This window comes from Scardinius erythrophthalmus, assembly GCF_964197995.2.
Source record: "Scardinius erythrophthalmus genome assembly, chromosome: 2".
In the NCBI taxonomy this organism is placed as follows: Eukaryota; Metazoa; Chordata; class Actinopteri; order Cypriniformes; family Leuciscidae; genus Scardinius; species Scardinius erythrophthalmus.
The window spans coordinates 45,737,972-45,748,386 of record NC_138222.1 but is presented as its reverse complement, the minus strand read 5'-3'; the positions used below and the strand labels follow the sequence as shown (position 1 = coordinate 45,748,386).

Genomic DNA, 10,415 nt, shown 5'->3' with positions numbered 1-10,415 from the left:
ATGAATTACATCAGAGTGTTGCCTATTTCTTTTCGTTTTAAATTGTTTCGTTTAAAGACATTTCAAGCTTTCTTTAGATATATTTCTTAATATTCTCTGTGTGAGGCATACACTGAGTTTCGGTTAATTTATGATGAGATGCGCAGTGCAAGTGACCGGGGCGCGCGGGCGCCTCCATGATTAGCCTATAGCCTATGTCTGCTATATTTGCTTCTTAAATACATGCAATTCGTTGATGAAAAATGTATTAAAATTAAGATACAATTTATACAAAACGAAATTCACTTTAAAGAAAGGCTTTCTACAAAACAAAAATTAATGAAGTGGTCAAAATCATGTCTGACCCACTCCAAGTCTCCCGATATACTGCACATCCTATCTTCGTGCTGTTCACTTTTCATAATCAACATAGATGAAAAAAAAACAAAAAAAAAACATTATAATATTTTAACAAATATGCAACTAAATTTATTTAGTTATTTATTTATTAAATTTATTATTTAATGGCTAGGCTACAACACATAGTAGGCCTACAGAATCTCTGTACAAATTTCTGCACATTCATTTACTGCTTCTGAATTTTACACACAAGTTGAAAGGCATTTGTTTGTGCATAGTAAAACATATCTGCAACATTTATCAAGTTCACGGATAATTGTGCGTGCATTTATTAATTATTATCTTAATTAATAATGCAACAAGGACAAATCATGGTAACTGTCTTGTTTGTTTATTCAGAATGAAATGGATCGCAAATGGATCCGAATGAAGAAATGTAAAAAAAAAAAAAAAAAACGTGGACAATGATGAACACAGAAAATAAACATGAATGAACTTTGGATGAACTTTGGATGGCCTAGGAGGAGTAGGCCTAGTAGGCTACAACTCTAATTCAACAAGGTTTTAGAATATAGAATATTTTTTAAACAAAATAAATATTTTTAAAGTTTATTATCCCGGGCCCGGTGTGATGCGTGCGAGTGGAGGAGACGCTGAACATGACACGTGACGTGTTGCATTTTGTAACACAAGTGCTGGATCAAGGGCCCGGCCCGGGTCGGGTCAAGTTCAGCTCGGGCAGAGAATCTAAACTCTGATTTATCTGATCCTGTCCATTAGCTTTGATCCATGTACGGCTTTTCAGAATGTCACCAAGTAGCCTAAATATTTATGTAGCCTAATTTTTCAGCGCGAAAACTCTAGCTAGCTAGCTGGGAACAATGAAAAGGGTCCAGGGGCCGTATTCACAAAGAATTTTAAGGCTAAAAGTAGCTCCTAACTGGCGAATTTAGGAGCAACTCCTAAAAATAATGGGCGTGTCACTCGTAACTTTAGGACTCCTAATTTTTTTCACTAAGAGTAATTCACGAAGCATTTTAGCCCTAAAAGTAGCACCTAAGTCTGGGACAGCTTAAAAGAAGTCGAGAGGACTCCTAACTCACTAAGACCTATTCACAAACCGCTTTTTGTGGCATTTCACGTTGCGATGTTTTGAAATGCGTAGCGGCGGCTACAGGAGCGTCCAATCACGAGGGAAAAATTCTGCATTGTAGGCATAACTAGGGATGCAATAACGCCACCAACAACAACCAAAACTAGGCTACTCATTGCATGTAAACTAATTGTAACGTTTCATTGTGAATCAAATTAAAATGTTCTTCTCTTTGCAAACGTAGGCAGAGACATATAGTGACAGATTAATTCAATAATGTTGCAAAGATATTGCATCAATCCATATGTTTCATTAGGCTACTAGGCTATTTGTTTTGCCTTACTCTTTATTCATTTAGGCTATTTATTCAGTTATTCATCATCTTCCGTCCTTCGCACTACTTGTGTAGCGCACGCATTCTCAGACCTGTCACCTGTCACTCATCATCGTAGGGGAGGTGTTTGGAATCATTCCCGCGTTACAATCATCAGCCAATCAAGGTGGTCACTTCAGTCAGGCTCGTGCATGAGTAATGACGTCATCCATAGCAACGAAGACTCACTCTTAGTTTAGGAGTTGTCATTTTTCTTTACTAAGAGTAGGTCTGAAAGGCGTTGTGAATAACTTTTAAGAGAAAACTCCTAGCTAAAATCTTTTAGTGCGATTTAGGAGTACTCCTAGTGGTAAGATAAAATGCTTTGTGAATACGGCCCCAGAGCAGCAAATGCAGTGAATGAAGTTCATGTTCTCATGGTTTATTTTTATGAATAAAAATGTTTCAAAACATCCCCCCCTCTGTTTTTTTCACAAATCGCACCCTGATTATATTTATTACACAGCAAATGAACCAATCAGAAGATGGACCATGTTCAGTCTCACTCTCACCAGATTAAATGTATCCAGGTAAGCATTGCAGTAAAACTCTCACTAATTCATTCACACCAAATATAGCATTATAAACAACTTAAGTTTATATTTTTGCATTATTTTGATATTTTATTAGGCAGAAGACTCTCCACCATTGCAGTTGCACCTGACCAGGAAGGCCCTAATATCAGCGCACAGGTGGGTTAACTACTGTAGGAAGGAGAACGATCATCACACAGTGATTTCTTGCATGCGTCTTACTGTGTATTTGTCTCAAACAGGGACCCCTTCCCTGCAGACAAGCTGAAATGGGCTAAATCATCGATCTCAGTCTTTCTCTCTATGGATCTCAGCATTTTTGGACAGAATTTAGGATATGTAAGTATTAATTTTATCTGGCATAATTTAATTTAGTTCAGCTGAAATGTTTGAATATGCTATTGACAAAAAGCTGTTTAAAAATATATATTCCTAAGTTATAGTAAAAATAATAATAAAAATGTAAAAAAAGGAGATTAAAAATAATTTGACACTAATATGGAATTTTCTCTTTCTCTCTCTCTCTCTCTCTCTCTCTCTCTCTCTCTCTCTCTCTCTCTCGTATAGTGTTGGAACCGGGATCTCCTCTGAAGGACTCAGTACATTTGTGTTTGTGGACACGCATGCAGACCAGGGAACATTCTGATGTTGTCAATCAAGTTCTGAACAGGAACCAATCTTTGGAGAAGTTAATTTAACATTCAGAAGTTCGCAAAGGTGGACAAAAACATTGTGTTGGCTTTTTAAAGATTATTTTGATGATGACTTTTACTCCTATGCTGTGGAAAAGATGGACAGTCAGACATTGATAATAATAAGAAATGTTTCTTGAGCATCAAAGAGGCTTCTTTCAAAAACATTAAGACACTTAAATACTTCTTTTGGCCACCAGTGTACATGAATCCAACAAATTTTTGAAAATAAGTGAAATTATTTTGAAGGTGGGGTTATGTGACATGTATTGTGTAAAGAACTGTGTTTTGTCCTGTGTTGGACATTTCCTTTTTGACTGCTTAAAATTGTATATTTATATTCTGCAGTTTTATTAATGTGTAATGGTTGATATTTCATTATAATAAAAGTATAAGCCAAACAACCAATGAGTCTACATTCATTTAGTCAAATGCTAACGTTTTGTTTAGGATTTTATGTATGTTTTTTAACAATGTGTGCAGTGAAGGACAGCACATAATGTGTTAATTTAACACGTTTACACATCTTTGTGCTAACCTTTCTGACATATTTACTCTGTTAAAATCATTAAAGGACAATTCCGGTCAATTTTAACATTGAGCTCATTTTTTTGTAAATTTGGAGTGTTGTTAGTACAGAGAACAACGACAAAAATCGGTGTTGCCTACACCGTTTTATCCTCTTTTTAAAATTTGCACCCTGTTGACTTCAATGGGGCAAGTTTTAAACCTGCTTTTAGCCTCTTAACATCCTTGATGTGTCATTACAAGTGCACAGCTAATGTGAGAGATTCCTTCAGAGTGATCACGGGTGAATCTGACTGCAGTAGATGTGAAAGATATTAATAAAAATGATGTTATTTCAGCCAGCGCACATACCTGTATTTACATCCTGTTTTCGGTCGAAGTCCATAGTAATCGATTGTCGAGTTCACGCGCGTGATCATAGGTAACTAAACCTATGCGTGTGAACTCGACAATCGATTAAAACTTGCCCCATTGAAGTCAACAGGGCGCAAATTTTAAAAAGAGGATAACACGGTGTAGGCAACACCGATTTTTGTCGTTGTTCTCTGTATTGACACCACTCCAAATTTACAAAAAAAAATAGCTCAATGTTAAAATTGACCGGAGTTCTCCTTTAACACAATGAATGAGTTAAAATTAACACAAAAAACGTTGTCCCTAAACTCACCCATTAATGTGTAAAAACTTAACACATCATTTCCAGCATTGGCAGACTGTTTATTTTGTGATGTATATGAAATGTTTTAAATAAAAAACTGGTATTTTGTAATAATTTTGTCTAATTGATTTGTATGTCAGAAGTACTTATGTAGGATAAAAATAAAATTCATTCTATATCAAAATTCTGAAATATAATTTATATTTAGTACAAATAAAAATGATTACAGTAGTGTACTGATTAGCTTGGTTTTTACAGTAATGCACTGTATTACACAATTACAGTACCATGTAGTTACTATAAAACTGAAATATGGTAATGGTACTGTAAATCATAATTACAGTAACTTAAAAAACCCTTGAAATGTCTAACAGTGTTAACATTTTTAAGGATTCTTTGATGAATAGAGAGTTAACAGCATTTATTTGAAATAGAAATATTTAGTAACATTATAAATGTCTTTCCTGTCACTTTAATCAATTTAATGCATCCTTGTTTGATAAAAGTATGATTTTTTTATGAACTTTTAAATGGAAGTGTATCATGGATTCCCTAAAATATTAAGCAGCACAACAGTTTCCATAATAAAACAATGGTTAGTATTCATACTTTCTGAATATAAAATATTCACAGTGAAATTCCCTTTAATTTCCCATTCCAATAGAAACAACAGCATGACCAAGAACAGCAGTTTCTCACCAGAGTGCACAATAATGGAAACATTGTCACAATCAGCAGTAAGCTGTTAAACAAACTGTATTTCATCAAATAAACATTGGTCAGATTTTTGTGGAGTATGAAAGATACAGGCCCTTTTGACAGCATTTTAACCTTTTGTGAATTCAGCATTACTTATGTGTGTCCAAACCTTCTGGGGCCTCATTTATTGTTGTGTTGAAAAAGATTAGCCGAAACCCTGCCTAAACACAATATATTAAATCTCACAGATGCTGGCAAAACTGAAAATAGCTATGAGCCAAGTAGTGATTGTGCTCATTCTCTCCCCTTTCTTGAGGTCACGAACATCACGAAATACACCAAACTCTCTATAAACCCATATGGCAAAACCCCCCAGGGACAAAAATCAACTGCCAACTTCACAGCTTCCATATCAACACGAGCCACTAATAGCAAATGACCAAACTGCATTCCAGTCTCAAGCTTTCTGAATCATTCTGATAGTAACAAAAACAAAATTACAGAAACGTGACTTCTACAAAATAAACACAGAAAAAAAAAATCCTCATCCTTAGTTGTTTATTTAAGATGAAATACTAATATGAACATGAAATTAACTTATTACCAATGTTTTATAATGATACAAACAATAATATGTCAACAACTGCCATAAATTTTGACTTTGCATATAACAATGGTGATCTGATGTATTCTGATTTAATACCCTCTATCTGTAGTATCCGTTTTCAGCGACTTTAAAAAGACAAGCACTATTCACCAATTTACATACAATTTTGCAAAGGCGTTAATATAACAATTAGCCTATTCATATCTGAATAATTTTACACAGTCTGAGCCATGGTCTAGCAGTTTAGATAGGTACTGTCAACTACTAAATGAGATATACAATAATAATAAATAAATAAATAAATAAATAAAAATTGCACTTACACAATGGTTCAAACAAATTCAACTAAAAGCACCCTTGCTCAGCTGGTTAAGACAGGAACTATAGCAAGAACATTCACATTAGGCAGCCCATTTACTACACTTTGTCGTTGACTGTTTCTTCCACATAAGGAACAATGTACAGCACTACAAATTTTCAAACACTAAAGGCCCATTCACACAAAGAACAATAACTAAAAAGATAACTATAACAATATTAGCGTCTACACCAGTGGACAATATTGTTCTGTTTATTCTGAGCATGTGCTGCAGTTTTGTACTGTGCCGCTTTTAAAGCTCAAGCTCTTTCAAGTAGGATGGATTCTGATTTGCTGTCATTGTTTTATCGTTCATCAGCTGAAAAAAAAAACACTCTGTAAGTAATTACAGTGATATCATTCCTCTGTACTGTTATCTTTATAGTTGTGGTGTGGACTTTGTTAATCTTTATATTTAAACAGATTTTTAGAACTATATCTTTATCAAATAAGTTATCGTTCTTGGTGTAAATGGGAAGTAAGAAGTAAGTTTAGACCGGTCTATAGTGTTAGACAAGTCTAAAATTTGCTCATAGACTAGTCTAATGCAAGTTAGACCGTTTCACAAAAATAAAGACTTGACTTAATTTAGACAAAAAAATAGACACCTTACCCCCAGGCTAACTTAGGTCTAAGACTCTATGTTACCTTGGCAACCAGAAGTAACAATCAGTTACATTACAAACTGCCAAAAGAAAAGGGGAAATGGCTCATAATTTAAACATTTCTTCTTGTTACTACATTCCCAAGTAAAATGTCCTTGTAACTGTTAGGGCCGTTACATAGTCAACGCGAGCAACGATCGACGCGCTCCCTTTCATATACGCAAGCGTCACGGGCGATGCGTGAAATGCAATACACCGTGACTGCTCAAACAGGGGGTAACGTTAGTAGAGTCATAGTGGAGTCATAGCTCTGAATGCCCGCCTATTTCGCTTCAAACGCTCGCTTTATATGCGCGTCCTATTCGCCTTGGACGCACGAATGGATTCAAAATGTTCAAGAGTCGAACTAGACGCGATAGACGCGAATTTGACGCTCTATTCGCGTTTGGTGTGAACGCTGCATAATAACAGGCTGCAATGCTGGTATGTGTGTGTGTGTGTGTGTGTGTGTGTGTGTCAGAGAGAGAGAGAGGCACGGGCGCGATCGAACTGTGGAAACATAAAAACATACTCCGTCATTTATACTCCTCCAACAAACACATATTTTCCGCTGGGGTAAACTGCACTGAGCGGTTGAGTGCTCTTACTCGATCCGCCATGTTTTTTGTTTTGAAAAGTGTCTTGTCTTATTTTACCCAGAATGCATTGCAGTGTAGTCCTACTTAAGATAGTCAGAGTCTTAAGTGCTTTGTGCAACGGTCTGATTTCGATGTCTATCTGAAGTCTGACTATCTACTATATAAGCCATAGTCAAAGTCTATCTTTGTGAAACCGGCCCCAGTTATGCCTCTCATGATGGTGTTAGGGTGATGCTGATCTACGTACGCACATACCAATAAAGTCCCGTTTCAATGGTTGTTATGCTCCATTTTCATGAACTGTATTTCAACATGCACATAACTGACGACGACATGCACGTAACATGCCTTTCATCATAACTAAAGCCAGGTTCACACAGTATGGTTTTGGCCATAATTTGGCCATCTGAGACTACATTTGTGATTCTTTTCTACATTTGACATTTTTTTTCTTAAAAAAAAACAACAAAAAAAAACAGACCCTGACAAAAACAAATCCTTTCTAATCAGTGACTCCTATAAAACAAACACATCTTCACCTGATCTGCAAACAACTGATATGCTTCCTAGTTTAGTTTAGAAACCGTCACATTTTTCACAGATGACGATTTCAGCTTGTCAAAATGCACACACACACAAACACACACACGCACACACACACACACACACACACACACAAATTTAACCTAACTGTATTACTTTCAGCTAAACTTCAATTATAAAGTTACCTTTGTCAGAAAGTGCAACACAAAAAGGAATGAGGTATAGTTCGCTCCTCGGCCCCCAACATCTCCACAATGTAATCATTGCTCCATGTGCAATGTTAAAAGTGACTGGGCTTTGTTATGATTATCAACTGATTTAAAGATACAAGCCACATAAACATTTCAAACAGCCTGGCTACCGCATATAGTGGTCTATCTTAAAAGAGCCATAATCCCGCCATGGGTTCTAAACACAGCTCAGGCTGTGACGAACATTGGGCTGAAAATGCAATGAGTCACAGGTGGCTTGAAGAGAGAACTGGAGCCGTTTCTCACTCTGTGCAAGTGAAAAAGTCATGAGGCCATACGTGAGACACAGCACTGACCAGAACAACCGAGAAAAAAATATTCACACATCACGACACTGTCGTAGGAGAAAAAATACAAAGAAAGGTCCATTAGTTTACACTTTTTTCGCATAGCAATGAATTTAACAGAACATGAAGTAGGATAACCCCGTTTACTTCAAATTGCCCGTGACGTTTTTTCACAACTGACAATGACCTTACACTCTCACACTTTTGAGGTCTGTACAATATAATTTTTTTTAAACATATAAAGAAACAAGTAATAAAAACTCAGTGAGTGTTTTAGCGCAATTTTCTCACGTCATGGGATCACAACACTAAGAGATAGTAAATCTTTTCCTGGATTTTTTTTGTGCGTTCCCGAGATTAGACCTTCCTTAACATAATGCCGAAAACCCGAAGTCTCTAGGTGGTCTGGTTGAGGAGTAGATAGAAGTGCAAGATTGGTGCGCACAGACAGAACAGAAATCATGAGTTAACAATCGCAATTTTGTCCGGTGGAAAATTGCGCTAAAAATATCTATAGCCTTTACTAGACCTACTAAAAGTTGTGACACATATAAAATGAACATTTATTACTATTAATAACAATGTTAAATTATATAAAGATAATTAATAAAATAAACTAGCAATACTAATAAAATGCATTTCTTAAAATCAAACTGAAGCAGTATTTTGAAAAAAAAAAAAAAAAGAATAAAAAGCTGTTCACGAGGTTTATCTAAATGGGATCGTGTGCAAGTGAACAGAGGGAAAAGAGCAGAACTATCAAAAACAGTCAGAGACTCAGACTGAGACACCGGTGTCTCAATGTCACATCATGACTCAAACTGAAAAAAAGACAGAAAAGTTGCACAAAAACACCTATTTAAAATTCACTGTAAAACAACTATACTTAAATAAAAAAATTAGCACACACATAGGCTAGATGTCTGTGTTCAATGTGCAGCTTCGAAATGCACTTCTCCAGCTCCCTTTTGATTGGCTTAAGGCTTGAAATTAAGCACAGAAGGATGTCATTTTTTGGTGTAAAAAAAAAAAGCATTAATAGTGTAAATATAATGGCCTGATGACTCAATATTATTTGTTGTTCTGTGCATTCTGAAAAGGTCCCATCAATTTTCAATACATTTGTCATTAGTAATGATGGCACATTGAACTTGAATATTGAATAAGCACAAACAACAGACACAAGTTCGAATTAAATACTGTCGCAATTCAAACTAGGACAAAATGGAGTGGAAATACAGGTTAACTTAGCAAAATCCATTCGCTTTCATTCTAGTTTGATATTTTGTTTCCAGGTGTCCTTACAGATCCCCATGAGAGAGAACTGATGCTGCTCAGTAAGAACAGGTGCTTAGGTCAAAATAAAGTCTGAAACTGGTCATACTGAAACCTCTCAATTCGTGAGCGTAACTGGAACAGTGCACTCATTCAAAGCACACTGAAAATCACTTGAAGCACAAAGTGAATGGCTTTATGTGCAAGCAAGTAGAGAAAGGACTAAACTCTTTATAATTAGTGTGGAAAACATGCAAAGCTCATTCCAAATTTACTTGCATTATGTTTTTATAATTCACTGAAATACTGCCTGCAGAAACAAGTCAGGATGACTACATGAAAACCCAGCACAATGTTAGAGTCTATTTACTTAGCCACACAGGTCTGATGACCTTGAATTTAGTGTTTAAACATGACCCTTTACCCTTGGCCAGGGCTGACTTTTTGGGCAATGTGAGCTTGATGTTTCAAAACTCAAACAGCTGCAAGCACCATATCCTACTTAATGAACTAACAAAGTTTCCATATTTGTAGAACTTGCAGATAACAAATTGCATGCGTCTAAAAAAAAAAAAAGTTAAATAAACTGTCTGCTCATTTTCCATTATGTCACACACACACACATAACATAAGCCAAATACTTTTGTTAAAACTTTTAACTTTGCACTAGAATGCAAAAGAAGAGTCAATCAATGGCAAACTTTTAAAACTCTATACAGCACAGACACTGGGACGAGCCATACCCCACTTTTCACGTGTTTGAATCAATAATTTATAGTGCATGTTTTTTTTTTCACTTCAGTACGAACACAACATTCTGACCAGCATTATAAGAGTGCTGTAATAATGTAAATGTAAACGCTTTACTGCAGTACTGAGAAGAGACCATAAGGAAATATGACTCAAACAGACATTTTCATTAAATGTGTTTTTGTA

The 10,415-nt window shown here is 35.8% G+C and overlaps 1 protein-coding gene across 2 annotated transcripts in view; it reads right to left on the bottom strand.

Moving 5' to 3' along the window:
• The window catches only part of pde3b (phosphodiesterase 3B), a 59,056-nt gene that overhangs the window by 45,653 nt on the left and 2,988 nt on the right, over positions 1-10,415 (bottom strand). The gene's annotated exons all lie outside the window — the stretch shown is intronic.